At 31.9% G+C, this 15,352-nt stretch overlaps 1 protein-coding gene across 1 annotated transcript in view; it reads left to right on the top strand.

Moving 5' to 3' along the window:
* The first annotated feature begins 1,242 nt into the window (after positions 1-1,242).
* LOC130900940 (uncharacterized protein PF3D7_1120600-like) overlaps positions 1,243-15,352 on the top strand; it is a 63,406-nt gene continuing 49,296 nt past the window's right edge. Inside the window, exon 1 of the mRNA XM_057811961.1 lies at positions 1,243-1,586. The gene's annotated coding sequence lies outside the window, so the exon portion shown is untranslated. The remainder of the gene's footprint in view (positions 1,587-15,352) is intronic.

Raw genomic sequence — 15,352 nt, forward strand, 5'->3', positions numbered from 1 at the left:
AAGTAAAATAATTATTATAAAATTAACCATGATGTTAATGTTGCGCTACCCTTGATTAACACATTTCGACGGACACTTTTCCATATAAATTTTGGCATGCTCTCGGTATAGGCTTTTTTCGCCGATGAGTAAACAAAGTAATTCGGGTCACTTAATATTATTTTCCACGCTAAATTTGGTACAGATTTTTTTATCTTCATTGGCAATGGTAAAAAACCGTCAGACGCACCAATCTTTCTGTAAAAAACCACCTATTAATACCAAATATGATAAAGGCATGTGTGCGAACAAGAAGTATGTACCTAGATACAAGAAGTCCGAACGTAATACGGAAAAAAAGTAGTTGTACGCGCAAGTTATTTATGTTTCTAACATATGCGTTAATATTTTTTTAATTAAAAATAAAGATAAAAAAAAGTAAATAAAGATTAAAAAAATCTTTGGCATCGGATGAAAACCGTTGTTGCATCCTGAATACTACGCGGCAAGTGGCAGAAAACAAAACTATAATTCAGGTATTATTGGTGTCCATATGGAGGGTAGATAAAAGGAGGAGTATCTCATATGGGAGGAAAGTTGAAAAAGTATCCAGCTGTATACGATAAATAATGTAGACAAAGTGTTTGGTATGACCGTTGTAATTTTATATGAATTGAATTGATAAATTGAATTATGCCGAGAAAATTCAATATTACAGATCATTACTAAGAATTTTAACAACTTGCACTGTATAAAAGTGTGATAAATTGTCCAGAGTATGAATAATCTTTGACGCTTCCTTTAAAATACATTTATTTAACTTATTTCGATATGGACATTTATATACATAGTATTGCGAAAAATCTTGGACTTCTACGAACATAAATAATTTTGAAATCAAATGTAGACAGTCCGTGAAATCATAAGTCTATTATTAGAACGTATGTATATGATACTAGTCATTTTTTTCTATAGCAATTAAGTTTTTAAATAAAACTTTTATTATACTTTTTTTGGTTAATTAAAAATACAATGTGAAAATTTTCTCGTATTCTTCGAAATCTATAAAACTTGTTCAAAGTAGACCAATTTGAAATATACCACTTGTGTTATTCAAGGAATCAAGAGCGCATTCTTTTTAGTTTTGTAGAGAAATTCATAAACCCAGTAAGTAAGTGTTTAATAGGTATGTCATAAAATTAACGTGAGATTTTATTATATTTATAAGAAAAATGTTATATTGCAACCGCGCGATATTAGTTTTTCCGTTGTCGTAGCATAATCAATCTGTTCCTGTTACTCAACTGACGGTTTTCATGCGAGTCAGATCGTTTCCCGAGTAGTAGTGGTAAAAATTTTGTTAAACGTGATGCGCTCCAGCTACCGTGTTCAGAACTGCCGACCGCTTCTGTTAGATTACAAGGGAATATCGGTCTTAAGTTTCGTTTGAATTACGCTGAGTGATACACCGTTTACCGCATGTGCGATTTCCGTGGCGCATGTCGTTTGTTTGTCACATGACAAGGTTTGTAAACACCGATTGAGTTTAATATTTGACGTTAATTTCCAACATGGCGTGTACTGTTATCAGTGATAAACACTAGAAGGTAAGTTTTTAATTTTCTTTATGTTTATAACGATATTTGAACGAATTAAATACTTCGACATGACTATGCTATACTTTTTCCTTTGTGTTAATGAGCTGTTGTTGGAATCTATCCCATATATTGTTTGAAACAGTCAATAAATCGATTGTTTTACCTGAAATTTGTGCTTAGTTGGCTAGGTAGGCAATTTTACGCATAAATACGTGTAGTTACTGCGAAAATTTATTGAGCTTATTTCTAGTTAGTAGTAGCAATGAAATTTTATAATAGTCATTGAGACAGACCTTGGCGCATATTGTTTAAATTGTCTTTAAATTTTCTGATAAGGCTGTTCTTGTCTGTGATTGTTTTATCAATAAGTAAGTCCCACTGTTTCAAAACAATTTAAGGTACCTTAGAAACAAAATATGTAATTTAAACGGTGTAAGCTAATTTTCCGTGTAGTGGTGACACGCTGGTTGCGCTGTATAAGTAGATTTTTTTTATTTTTTGTGTCGTTTGCAAAAAATATTTATGTTACCGTTTTAATAAATTATTTGTGTTAGCAGTTTTTAATCATACCTTCTTGAATGGTTGTTGGAATGTTTGTTTTATGTAAATATATTAAACAAAATGTTTATTTTTAAATTCATTATGTGTTTGTTTTGAATAGATGTTCTGTAAGGATTTTTTCAGAAAAAAACATTTCATCACTATTTTTACGATAACTTTTGAACATTATTCACCATTATTATGTTTATTATTTTTTCTTAATAGGTGAAGGTCATAAAATCAAATTTCAAGGTTGTTCGTTGATATACAATGAACTTTAACGTATATTCACAGAAAGGGTTTACAAATATATGTAGAATCCGAATAAAAAAAATTCATATTATTATTATAAACTGATTTTTGTTACAAATGAACAGCTTAAGAGAAAGCGCTATTTTGCCAAATTCGTAAAATTATACTTTTCATATAAATTGAAAAATGCACTTTATTATTTTATAAAAACGCATATGAATTAAAAATGCTTAACCAAATGATATCTCAAAAATGAATGTAAGATTTGATTTAAAAAAATATTGTTTTATTTAATCATTATTTTTATTATTGAATGTTAAAATGAATAGAATCTGGTTTGCATGTATAGCACGTACGACAAATGGTCTGCAGATTTTTTAACCCATCTTGTACCTAGATTTTTAGAACTGTTAACTTGCTACTTTTAACATTACACTATCAAAATTATATCACCTGATGCCCGTTTCCATAACCAAGTTATCGTCTTCAGTGATGGAGGGTACAGGTACACTTCCTCCGAAGTCGATAATTTGGTTATAACGCACATCAGGTAATAAAGTGTGTGTGTAATAAATTACTATATTTGATAGTAAACACACTCAGAAATTTTTGACTTGAGAGGATTATTTATCTTTACAATAAGTTTAAAATGTAATAAACTTCCAAAAATTATCGACTTATGATTTGTTTTTGATTCAACGCAATTCAATCTAACTTTTGGCGATTGGGCACTAGCCAAAGTTATGTCCAGCATTGTTAAACGTGACTAATCACGACTTTATAAATATGAGTCAGGAAATACGCAAACACCAATCGCTGATTTCTGTGTTTCAATGTGAGGAAAGAAAACAATAGTTTGTCGTTCTTGAAGTATTATAAACAAATGGTAGTTTGTTTCATCACGAAAACTGGTCATACGGCAACTGTATGTATGAATCACCAAAACATCAGTCGACGATTTTGGTGTTTCAGAGTCAAGAAAGGTCAACGGAGTTTGTAGTTCTCGCAGCATTAAGAAGCAAATGGTGGTGTGTTTCTTCTCGAAAACTGGTTATGCGGCAATTGTGTCTATCAAAAATCCGTTTGTTTACTGTTAATTGAGATGAATTTATAATGCGGGTACTATTAATTTCGCATTACAAAACAAGTAGTGTTTGGACATACAAAAAATCAAAATGGTGGGTCAAGTAATTGTAAGAACGTTTTCGTAGTGGGAAACTGGCGAATTAAACACCAAAGTGTACTAGCTCTAATATATTCCTAGCTTTCGAATACCTATGTATTCATCGTCTGGGAATATTAAGAATCAATAGGATTAATATTTCTATAAAGCGTCGATTCGAATATTGAATTTTGAAGTTAATGAATCTAATGTGTAGATATTATAAAATTGATCACACCGCAACTCCTAACTAATTGATTCTCAGATGATTAATACATAAGTATTCGAAAATTACGAATATATTAGTAGTTAGTACCCTTTGGTGTTTAATTTTACCACATTTCAACTACGAAAACGCTCATAATCTAGCTGGCAATTCTAATTTATATGTAAATGTATATATAAATATTTTTTTTCTCTTTTTATCTTAATACATAAATAACAAATTCAATATAATTATGTGGCCAAAATTCTGGATAATGTTGTTATTAGCCTAGAAATTAGCCGCATTCGATAAAGCCTAATGCCAGCGAATAGCTGAACTGTTACAATTCGTTTCTCAGCTAGCCATCATGATCATATTGGGTGAGCTTATTTACAAAATAGTAAACTGTAAATTCAGAAAGGGCGTGTTTCGATGAAAACTGGCTTCCAGACAGAATACTAGAAATATTGGAGATTCCTCCCCCACAAAATAATATCAATAAATATGAGTGTAACAAATGGAAGAGCTAAAGTCAAATTTCATCTTAATTCAATTGGAGGTTGAACAGAAAGATCCTGTTTTCTACTATATTTGATTTAGTGATGAAATGTATTCTGAAAACGACTAGAAACATGTAATGGTGAATTAGTCACAAGTTATAGGATATGCAGAAGATATGAATAAAATAGCAAAGACAAAAGAAAATTGAAAAGATAATTTTGATTATATATAAATAAAGGAAAAAGAAAATACGAGGATTATATTTATTACGGCGAACCTGTAACGTCTCTAGACCGTTCAAAAAAAATGTTTCTTCTTGCTGTGCAAACCAGACCTCCACAACTTTTATCACCTCGTTGAAAGAAAATTTACGACCTTTTAAACTTTTTTTCAGTTGAGCCAAATCTGGTGAATAAAGGTGGTGCTCTTGTCATTCAAACCCTAAATCACGATTTTTTTGCATGGCAACATGAGATTTGTGTAAAGGGGCGTTGTCCTGCAAAAACAAAACACCTTTGGATAGCTTTCCGCGTATTTTCTCTTTAATTTTTTTCTGTAGAGTGGTCAGTAATGTCGAATAGTAATCTCCAGTTATTGTTCTACCCTTATCCAAAAAATCAATCATGATTACTCCATGGCAATCCCTAAAAACTGAAGCAAGAACTTTTGGACAAGAAACTTCTTAGGCCATAGTAACAATTCGGTTTAAGAAGTCTACATCGTTTTCAAATTGAGCATAGATCGAACGCGATGCTTCTACCCTTGCACGCTTTTGGTCAACATTCAAATATTTGGGGATCCATTTTGCAGCAATTTTTCTCATGTCCAAATTGACGTGAATATATGATGAGCGCGTTCGTATGAAATAATCAGTGTTTCAGATATCCGTTTTAGCCCAATTTGACGGTCTGATAAAATCATGTCATGAACTGCATCGATATTTTCGGGGACTGACACAGCAACTGACCTTCCCGATCGGTCATCATCTTCAATGGAAAATTTACTTCTTTTGAAGCTTGCAGTTCCAATTTTTAACGGTCGCATACGAAGGACATTGATCACCAATGGTATTAAGCATATCTTCGTAAATCTGCTTACCTCTTAACCCTTTTAAATACAGGTTCTTGATGATGGCTCGATACTCCAATTTTTCGATTTTCACAATTTTGCACTGACACTTCTAATAAGTTATTGTTCGTTGCTATGGTAACCAAATATTTTGTTTATGCATGGAAGTGGTCTAGGCTAACTAGATATCAATACATCCTCGTATATGTATACAGGAAAACGATAACGCACACAATAATCTTGAAACACAACGTCAATTATTTAAGAATTATAAGAGGAAAATATAGGAAAGAGTGAATGGGATACAGGGAATTGAAGAACCTCCGATCTATCTGAATTGAGAATATTGATTTAGGAGTTGATATCAATTTGGACTAAACAAAGAGAAAGATTTGGTAAAAGACACAAATAAATCATTAAGAATAACTGGGAATAAATAATAATAATAAACAAAAATGTAAAAAGAGTATGGAGTGGCAATGATAAGATAAGAATAGTCAAGACCCCCAGTAAATTGTGAAAAAAAATGAGAAGAATGATCTACCTCAATAAATGGATCAAAATGCAAGGAATTAGTATCAGCCACAATCCCCATAAAAAAATAATTGATTGATTTTCGTTATTGTTGTCATACAGGTCAAGATACAGAGTGTTACCAAATTCATGCGATAAAGTTCAGGATGTGATTGCTCTTATGACATAAGATGGTTCTTTTCTGTAACAAAATTTCTTCAGCCACCCCTTTCCAAAATATCAACTTTATTAAGTAGTGTCTAAAATTGAGTTTTTATTTTTTTTCTAAAATTTCAGTAGAGCTAGAAACTCGGGTATTTTTTCAATATTCCTATTACGTCATACGCCGCTGTAATTAGCAACCCTTACTTCATTTCCTGTCAAAACTTTTTTACAACAAAATTATAACTTTAAATCCTTGTTTTATTTAAAAATATTCTTTATTCTTAATTTTTTTTCTGCTGCAAATAAAAAAAATAAACGCCCTAATTCATAATTTTTTCAATAAATTGAGTGGAAAATGTAATACACTGTAATAATATTCATGAAAAATGCTGGAAATGACCACCTCCATCTTGTTTTTAATTACAAATCTTCAGAATAGTAGGATGTTGTCTCTTCGACAATTCATTTACAGTGTTCATTAGATGTTTATTCAAATTATAAGGTGTGTTCGAACCCATCAAAAAACCTTCCTTGGTACTTGCCCCAACTGGGCAATTACCGTTATAAGAACAATTCTTATTTTGTGTTCCAACCGACTTAGATATCGTTTGTGAACCGTTTTCAAGACGGTGCTTTCAATACTTGGTTGATACTTGATTGAAGTATTGTTACAAGAAGCGTACATAGCCGGTGATTGCGCAGAAAATATCATTTAAACGCTTCCAATAACCGTTCCATGAACGGTCCAGAGTAGTAGGTTGGAACAAACCTATAGTAGGCTGATGTCAAACACTGTTGTCGATAGTTAACAATCGAAGTTTACTTGTAAGTTTGTAGATTGTTGTTTTGTTAACACATAAATTTTCACAATAATAACGTTTGGGAAGACGAGAATCCCCATGGGAGTACCATTTTCAAAATGTTTTTTCAGTGAACGTATGGATTGGTATTGTAGGAGATAACTTAATTGGGCCACATTTTCTGCCTCAGCCATTGAATGAAATTTCTTACACCAGTTTTCTCGAAAATGATCTTTCTGAGCTACTTGAAGACATCGCACTCTATATCAGGCAAAACATGTGGTTCCTGCACGATGGTGCTCCAGTACAATTCAAACGGACTGCTAGGCAACTTATTTTTAATATAAATGAGGACTCTCACTATCTTCTTTTTGAATATCATTTATTATTTTTTGGAAAATTCTGTATATATAGTACTAAATATGCAAATGAACGCTACGAAGTACTTGATTTATATCAGTTACTTTGTATGCATTATTCAGTTTTGGTATCCAGTATTTTTTTTTCATTTATTACATATACATGAGATTTTTGGTAGATATCGAGTAAAATTATAACGGATACATACAGGGCGAGTCATTAGTTATGAGCCATGGATATTTCAGTTGTAGGTTCAAAACAAAAGTATTTCACTTGATGCTGGATTTAAATAAGGTTTTTTACTCAATTGGCAAGTTATTTAACAACATAAAATATATCCGCCAGTTTTCATGGGAATCATTATGAAAGTTGGCTTAGTTCAATGAGAAGGAGATTTCGGTGAATATTGATAAATATCGAATTGATAGGTTATATTCGGGACGTCACTGTATATATATATTTTTAAAGATTTGATGGAAAAATATGAAAAAAGGCTTTTATACGTCATATAAGAAATAAGGATCAAACTAAGATGAACACAATTGAAATGAAAGACCTAAGAAGAGTAACGAGGAATACGAAGTGTTACAAATGTAGAAATGAAGATAAAAGGCAAATAACAAAAAAAAGCCAATAATAAACAAATAAATATGAAATAACTGAATTAGTATGGACTTATTCTCAGATTGGAGAAATATTTTTAAGAAAAGTTATTAAGAAAGTGAATAGACTTTATAAGAAAATAAGACATAAAAAAGATAGGAAAGAAAGGAAAGGATAGAAAGGAACTGGAATCCTCTATCATCACCTGCACTTTTTTTATTGTATTAAGTATTCTCATGAAATTATTAATAAGATAATTAACAAAAAGATATTAAAAATTTATATTTATAATATAGTTAACTACACTCAACGTCAAAAATATTGAATCCCCCTCGACTTATTAAAGAAACCATTCCTTAAAATACAAAAAAATACAATAAACGTATTTTGTTTATTGAATATGTGCGACTGAATCATCTGCAGTCTGGGCTGGGTTGAAACGATTGTGAAAGGCTCTAGTAATGAAATCCCAAATGTTTTTAGTTGGATTCACATCAGGAGAGTTGGGAATCCCAAAAACATGTAATTTACTTAAGTGAAATAATTAGGTTCGATCGAAACTTTTTATATACGGGGACTTCCAGACTTTTGACGTTGTGTGTATTTTATTTCATTTGTTATAATTTTGTCATACTGGAACTATATGAAGTTTAAACTTTCATAATTCTTGAAACCGATCTTCATTTTTGTTGTCAACACGAGGCGTAATAAAAAATACGTATTGTAGCAGCTACTTAGACTGCATCTATTCCAACACTAGAATGTCTCGGCCCCATGTGTTGAGACAAGTTTGTCCTTCAGGCTACAACAGTGGCTGTAGTGAGATCGTGTTTGCAGGGTGTCAAGAAACACGCATATTAAACAGTGCAATAACATTTTTTGGAATTTTGAAATCTCTATGGTGATAATATAGTAACTTCGAAGACGTAGACTTTGAAATCAGATGAAATAGTACAGAGTGATCAAACTTGTTCATTCAAATCGGCGGTTGACTATTCGAGGGCTCAGTACAGATCTTGAAAACTCCTACTTTGCAAATTAAACAATTGATGTCACATCTCAAATGAATTAGAAGAAAATCGCGGTTCAATTTACGCATGATTGAATGATCTATGCCGGGTTTCGTTTGCTATGACCCTGTGACAAAAATTGTAACTCAACTCGCACTCGTACCCTCATATTCGAATATTTCCTTCGATTATGAGACCATAGTGAGAAATCAGAGAGATTTTAAGGGAAATAACTGTGAACTCCGAATTTTATAAGGGGGTACTGGAACGTTTATGAGGAAAGAAATTTGGAAATGGACCAACGGCTTCATTATTCATCATGACAATGAGCCGTGCCACAATTCAGTTTTCCACGTTTATTCGCCAGCTTTTTGTCATAAGTTAAGACAGCTGCTAGTTTTATTTTCATACATAAGTCACAGTAGATTTTTTTATTACACCTCGTATTTATAGTATAATGTAACGGCAGCGTATGTTTATAAATAAAGATGGTGTAGAAGACATTAACTCACCTTAACACTTAAAAATATATACTGGACAAACAGAAAAACAGCAAGAAGCCTAAGTAAAAACTACATAAATAAAAAAGAACGAAGAGTGAAGTGTTTTGGTTTATTGGCATTTGTAGTTTAGTCGCGTTGAAAACCAGTCAACTAATTGAATTTAACAACGTTTCACGAGCCCAATGTTTGCTTTAAAACAAGATAAATAATATTTTCTCTTTAGCTTTAATGTTTTTAGTATAATCTATTATGGTTTCCAAAAAATTAATGTGATTCACATTAGTGATCTGATATAACGTTTTTTATCAAAACGAATGGAAACATTTTATTTGTTATTGAAAATGAGTAGTTATAAAAGTATTAATAGGAACTTTAGGTCACTATGAAGAAAAGAGCTAAGGCAGAGAAGAAGTAATAGGTGAATGATGACTTTATGAATATACCAATGATAAAATTTAATGTTAATGTTAGAGATGTTCAAATTTCACTGTATCCTTCCTGTCTTCGAAAACGGGCCAAAGAATCGGATTCTACCTCCTCGAAACCAAAATAGAAAATACACTTCAAATAGCTGCAGTAATACAGTGTAATGTTCATGCAAATACATTATTATTATTATACCGCTCCAGCTCAAAAAATGCTTGTTTATTCACAAAAACGGTCAACGGTAAATATTTTTACGTTCCTCAAACACCTCATTGGAGCGTTCTAATTGTTTGATTGATTTTAATACAATAATATACTTAAAAATATATAATTAGATTAAGAAGTGCGATAAATCAAAAAGGACAACATTCCTGCAATGCCGTGGACGACATAGGTGACTGCCCACAGATTATGGTCAAAAAAATTGAAGATTCATGAAGAAGCCAAAGGCACTCAACTATTCAAGATTTGGGGCGCATTAAACGCAATATTATTGTATTTGGAACTGAAACAAATATCGATGTGCGTTGTCCTATCGATGTTAGTTATGCAGATGGCACATTTGAATATTTGCTGAAATATTTCTTTTCACGCTGCACGGATATGTAAACCACTAAACTTGTTCCTTTAGTATTTTGTTTACTAAAAGATAAGTCACAAGGGGCATATACTAATTGTCTCAATGTTGTTTTCACCAAAGAAATTTTTCTTCATTTTGAAATTATCATTTACAATGCTGTTCAAACTATTTGGAATGCTATTGGCGTAATCTACCTGCAATCTGGTCGATTCTACGACCATCCTTTGCAATCTATTGGTATCAATTAATACGTACCTATTCATCTGCCCATCCTGATAATAATAATCGCACAATCGGTTTGCTTTTCTTCGTTTTGTCGCGATAATGCAATTTAAATGTGAACAAAAATTTTATTAATTTTGAAAATTAATATATGACTGTTTTAATATGTTACATAGTATTTTAAATTGTAAAGCATACTACTTATAACCATTGTTCATAACTAAAACATTAATAGTTTTATCTACTGAATTTAATTACCACTCACTAACTCAGTATAATTTTTTATCGGTGTTTAAATACGTAGCTGGACACAATGGAATAGAGATAACGAAAATGCATTAATAACAGTTTCGGATGTCTAATGTACAGTCAACACATAAAATAAAATTTTTGTAGTTTCTTTGGATTAGGAGGATTCCTTATTTCTGTTATTTAAGACATCTTGAATTTTTTATAAATTAGGGTCATGACAGGTCTACACGTTGTTTGTAATAGTAATAATTTTTCTCTCGTAAAACTTCCCATTTATTAACACCCTTATGTATATAACTGACTTTTTGGCCTCGATTTTGTCCTATTGTGAGCAATCGGATTTGATTAAAATTTTCCACAATTCTCAGAGACTGACGACAATGTAATAATTCGATCAAAATATCTGATTATCCTGATTAGATTCGTCATAAAGTTCTCTTTGTACCTTTTGCATGATGTAAGAAAGGTACAGCTTGTGGGTGTATAGTACTTCATAAGCGCGTCCCAGACTTACTTAATCGAGATGTAACCATAAACACATCTGTACATATTAAAGACAAGCTTAAAATAACAAATTGAAATAAAAACTTAACTAAACCATACACTTTTATAGCTTAACATCACTTATCTTGAAAGAGTTATTTTTTAACTTCTCCCTTTATCTGTGCCCATACTTTTTCAATCAAGTTTGGTTCGCAATGATATGGTGGAGATCTAACTACCATTATCCCACGATTTTCTGCAATTTCATCAATCTCATATTTTTTGAATTTTTTCTTATGAAAAAAATACAAAGAATATAGTTTTTATCTTGCAGAAACGTGATGGAACGAGTAGATTCAAAAGTCAATAAGTCACCTTTAAGAAAACCGTAAAAAACAGCCGATGTGTACTATTATCACCTGTCAATCTACGTCCCTTTCCTGTCTTCGACTTGTAACAGTTTCATCTTGTTTTTTGAGAAAGGTTAGCATACATATCTTCTGATAGAGAAGGTAAAACAAGCTTAACTCCAAATTTTTATACAAATCGATGTTGCTCGAAAAAAACGCGAGAAAATACCATACTTTTAGCAATAGTGACTGGACTATAGTTCGTTGAAATAATGATGAAATGCATAACTTACAATATATGGTATATTCCATGTACAGATAAATTCCAATACTGAAAACTATGCAGTTGGTTCAATTCAATTATAATATGAGCATTCAGTTAAACAAAAAAATCCACGTATTTTCAGAAATTCTCTTTATATATTGGTATTTCAAATTTTTACGCAATTTTGCACACGTTTAATATACAGTATTGGAGAAAAATACGGCATGTAGCAATGCCAATAAGATTTTTACCGTAGAAAACCTATCGGCTGATATTGCAGATCCTAACTCAGAATGAAAATTTTGAGAAACAAATAATTTTTAATGTTAAAAAACCAAAGACAAATGAAACATGGTAGAAAGTATCCTATCATATGACTACGACAGATTAACTCGATCAGTTTCCGAACAACTATTAATGTACTCTGGGATAGTTTCCGAACATTCGGAACATCGAGTTGACCCGATCACAATTTTCGAAAAGTCCTAATATTAACACTTTATAGAACGTCATGATAAACTACAAGGAAGTTAAATGTTCCTATGGATTCCCGCTCTATTCTAGGAAGAACATGAATCGAAATAGATCAATATTAAAACAACCGCGAGGAAATGTACGATGAGAATTGCTAGGTATATTTTGAAACGAACTTTTTACTTTTGATCAAATGTAGGGAATCCATTTTTTTATACATTGTAAACAAATATTAGTCTCAGGAAAATAATAACTGAGTACTTCTGTACGCAGTCTATATCGTCTGGACGAAAATACAAACATTCACTCGAACACGAACATTCCAAAAAATGAAATGTTCAAATCTAAGAGTTTAGCTTTAAATTTAAAATATGGTCACGTAATTTGAAACATAGATTCCGAAATTTTGTAGGCACTTGTCATAGCGTGGTCCAAGTTTTGTATACCTTCTTCATAGAAAGCTGCCGTCTGTGTATTCAACCATGTTCTTTCAGCTTGTCATCAGTGTTGGTCACTAAGATTTTAGGTACAAGAAGAGATGAAAGTCACTAGGAGCGAGGTTCGGACTCTGTGGATGATAATCAAACACCCACCAGCTAAATTCCTGCAGGATTTTTTTGTCAGGTTCGCACCGGACATTATGGTGGAAAAAAATAACATGTTTTGCGTGATGCAATTCCTTAATGGTCTCGCAGTAAAAATGTGCATTTATTGTTTGGCTTCGTGGTGAGAAATAATTCAGCAAAATACCTTTTCTGTCCTAAAAAACGAAGTATAGTTCTATTCCATTGATATTCAATTTTAGCGTGTCAAAAACTGAAGTGTACTACCCATTCGTCGTTTTTTGCGTTGTTCACTAGAATTTTGGGTACCCAACGTGAGAGAAGTTTTCTAAATTTCAGATTTTTAGTAATAATCCCATATCAATAGCACTAATTTACGATTTAGCTCAAGCTTCTCTTCAATTGTGAGAACTAGTTCATCAGTAGAAACAGGTGTCCACATCGTTCTTCATAGTCCATTTGATCACGTATTTAATTAAACTTTCTTATCATCTTCTAGTCATGCAATTTTTCGGTAAACCTACCAGTTTGCCGATCAATTTCACTTGGTTTAGATTTTTTCCTGAAAATGACTTACATTTCTTCTCTTTGAGTCATAATAACTGCCAAGTATACTCCAAACTGCGATACCAGCGCTGCCGCTGATAGAAATAGAAACGGAGCTTTCATTGTGGATATATCTTGTATTTTATATTCCAAAACATTACTAATAAAGTTATCTTCAAAAACAGTACAATTTACGTTTGACATGGTTAGATATGTTTCCACAAACATGAACTCTATATCTTTTTCTTTGCTGTCTGAAGCTTTCATCAGAAACTTGCCATTGTTTGCTAGACATGAAATTATATCTTTGTACAAGATTTCAAGATAAATAATATTTCCTGTACCTTGAATATGACTTACTGCACCATCATTATCTTCAATTCCGTCTATTATTTTTGTTTGTGTTCTTGTTTCTATAGTCTCATCGACATCATTTCTTGTATTCAATTGTTTCAATTAAATTAATTCAAATGAACATGCGCTCAGTTAAAATCATAGTAATAAGCAGCTACATCATTCCGACTCTTAGCCTCTAGCAGCAGAAAAACGTGCTAGACTGTGAAAGTATATGGAGATGTATCTTCTTCTAGACTCCACTTTAAAAAGTATCGAATACTCAAATTTTTGTAGACTCCACGTGTAAATCTTGCCGCAGTTTTAATACTCAAAGATGGGTGTAGGAATACAGATGGTATAGATTCTGAATCAGTTCGTAACCAGTGTGGGATCGCTGTAATACGAATGCTTGATTCCGAACGGATTCTGGATTTAATTTTTGTCATTTGTGTGTTAATTTAAAAAAACTTATATAATGAGAGACACTTTTAGGTATTGCGCATAAGTAATTGAACCTAACAAAAATCAAATAACTGCTATAGCCGATTATGAATCAATAACGATTTAAATCGATGTGACGTGCCAACACGAAGTAGTCAAACTACAGTAGCGCAAATTGCGCTGGGAACAAAAAAGATATGACAATGAAATGAGTTTATTTTCAGATTTCATTTTATGTTGACCGTGATAATTAACATTTATTTGATTTAAATTATAAAAATAGTTTCATAGTGGAAACAAAAATTTTATTATTAAAATAAGTTACGAATAAATTATGATTACATAAAGGTATGATTATTGTTCATACGTAATTGATAATGTCTTCCCATTTCTACAGATAGAGTCTAGTTTGGAATAAATTCATATTCTGCGTTTTTACATAACAATAATAATGTATTCATAATGATTTTATTAAATGGCAACAATGTCATATTGATGGCTTTTTCTATAGTGTCCGTAAAGTTGTACTTACGTTAGGTTACTGCTAATTAACACATTTTTATTTATTACCATTCAGCAAAAAATGAAAAGTGACAGATGTATAAGAAACAAGTAATTATTTGCTCATAATGTCGTTCATTGCATATATGATACATATCTTGAACGCTATCGAAATTCGTTTGGTCCTAAAAACTTCGCTTTTCAATTACCCCATGAAAAAGAAATACTTAGAAATAGATCTAGCGGTATAAGGAGGCTCACCACAGGGGCAGCTCGTGCTAAAAAAATTTTAGGTGTTCTGCGATGTTTCCAAAAAAGCTTATCTTGTACAAGATTCGTAAAATTTTCATAGATTTCATCGATTGTTGTAACACAAGAGAAATATGAATCACCAATCACTACTTTACGTTTTACTACTTTACTTATTGTTTCTAAAGAAACTTCCCAATGCTCAAAAATTCCCAAAAAAACAACTTAAACAGATTAACTTAACCATGTTGAGAAATTTAGCCGAAAATTAGAAAGTCGTCCAAGAAAAATATCGGCGACCTTAGAGTCCGTGCAACCTACTCTGTTGACTGTCGATTGAACTCCGGTGTGAAATGGTAGAGCCATGTCCCATCCATTGTCACATCGACGCAAAAATTCGTTTTT

This window comes from Diorhabda carinulata, chromosome 1 (genome assembly GCF_026250575.1).
Source record: "Diorhabda carinulata isolate Delta chromosome 1, icDioCari1.1, whole genome shotgun sequence".
NCBI classification, from domain to species: domain Eukaryota; kingdom Metazoa; phylum Arthropoda; class Insecta; order Coleoptera; family Chrysomelidae; genus Diorhabda; species Diorhabda carinulata.